Source organism: Fonticula alba (assembly GCF_000388065.1).
Source record: "Fonticula alba strain ATCC 38817 unplaced genomic scaffold supercont2.14, whole genome shotgun sequence".
NCBI lineage: Eukaryota > Rotosphaerida > Fonticulaceae > Fonticula > Fonticula alba.
Window position 1 is genome coordinate 399,691 of NW_009242984.1, and position 2,087 is coordinate 401,777.

A 2,087-nucleotide genomic window follows, 5' to 3' on the forward strand; every position below is an offset into this window, starting at 1 on the left:
CCGATGCCATTGCACAGGTGCCCGGCGTCGTGGACCGGGGCCGCGCGCGACAGGGTGGCCAGGCATGCGAGCATGGCCGCCAGCAGTAGGGGCAGGCACCGGTGCAGGAGGGACCGGCTGCCGGCGGCGCTGGCCGGCGCAGTCGACGGGGGCGCCATGGTGTACGGGGCAGGCGGGCACAAAGGGGGGGGGGGGACCTCTCGCTTTCGGGCCGGGGACTCTTGCTTTCCTAGGGCGGCGTGGCTGGGGGAGGGGGGGGGGGGGGGGGGGATGGTGAACAGAAAGGGCCTCGAGTGGTGGAAGCCTGGATGCCCTGGATCTCAGCGGGACTGGCGCCCGGCCGGGGGCTTTTATATGCCGGGCCGTGTTGGCTGCTGGCGGCATGCCCGCATGTGCGAGCGAGTGCAGCGGTGGTGGTGACGGCGGCCGGTTCGCCGGGCCAGGCGGGGGTGTTGCGCGGAGGGGCGCCCGCTCGGGCGGGCGGGCGGGCGGGTGGGCGCACGCGCGCGCGCGCGTGCCCACGCCCGAGTGCATTCCAGCCGTTTTGGTCAGGGGCGTGCTGCTCGGCGGCGCGGCGGGCGCTTTGAATTCGGATTTTCCCCGGAGTCCCACGTCTAGGGGCAATTAATGAAAGGAGCGCGCAGGCGGCAAAGCGCCTGACCGTGTGGCATCCGAGAGTCGCGGGCCGCAGGCCGGGGGGCCGAGGGCTGGAGGCTGGGCGCCGGGCGCCGGGCGCCGGGGTGCCAGGGTCGAGGCGCGGCCCCGGGGGAGGGAGCAAGGGCCAGGGCGAGTTCGGCAGGCCGGCCGAGGGCCGGGTGTCCCTGCGGGCCGAGCGCCGGCATGGCGCCCTGTGCACCCATGCCCGCGCGGGGGCCAGGCCATCGCGCCGGCCAGCCCCCCTGCAGCCCCTGCGGGCATGCCCTGGGCAAGGCCCGGCAAAGGGCATGCGGCCGTGCGTCGATCTGGGCGCGATCGCCGATGGCGTCCGTCACAGGCCTGGGGGGCGCTGAGATCCGGCCCCCCCCCCCCCCCCCCCCCCCCGCCCCGCCACCACCGCCGAGTGCCTGACACGGTGTCTGCGCTGGCCTGCTCCCCTTGACAATCGCCCGGCCACGCGGGGCGTCGGGCCCGGCAGGGTCAAGGCGATGTGTGCCGTGCCGGCGGTCACCGACAATGGGGCGGTGCCGGTGGGCAGGCGCCCGGGCGGCCGGGCAAGAGCGACCCCGGGGCCAATGGTTAAATATTGCCAGGACAACAGCCGCGGGGGAGGGGCCTGGCGGGGGCAGGGCGCGTGGGCGTGGGCGTGGGCGTGGGCGTGCGGGCCCAAGGGGGCGCCGCGATCGCAGGGGCCCGGCACTCGGGAGCCGCATGACAGGTCCCCGCGGTGCGCATGGGGGCGCGCGCGCGCGCGCGCGGTGGCGTATTCAAGTGGCCCGGGAGGGGGCCGCCGGGGCCGTGCCACCCTGGGCGCCGGGGGCGTAAACAAAGGCCCGAAATGCCGGCCACACGGCCGGGCCGCGAGCGAAAAGGGTGCCGGTTGCGGCGCCAGCGCGCCGGCCCCACACCGACCGCCGGGCCTGCCTCGCGCCCCGCCCCCCGCCCACGAAGCATGGCCGAGCCCCTGCCTCGGGTGCGCTGAGCTGTCTGTGTGTCTGTGTGTCGGTGTGTCGGTGTGTCGGTGTGTCTGTGTGTCTGTGTGTCTGTGTCGGTGTGTCGGTGTCGGTGTGTCGGTGTGTCGGTGTGTCGGTGTGTCTGTGTGTCTGTGTGTCTGTGTCGGTGTGTCTGTATTGGGAAATGGGTGTATCTGTGGCGGGTTTGTGGGTATGTCTCGACAGAGCGTCTCTCTCTTTCCCAACCGCCCTCGCTTCCCCCAGCCCGCGCACACAGCCCCTGGGCTGGCATGGCCGCCCGAGCGTATGGCAACCCGCGAATTGGTCGCATTTCTGACGCCGAGCCCTCCCTCACATCGAGGGGCGCCGGGATCGGGGGCCTAACGGGCATGCCGGTGCGCCCGCGCCCTCCTCCCGTTGACTGGCCATTCCCTTGGCTCTGGCCGCGGGCGGCCCAGACCCAGCCACCGGCTTGCC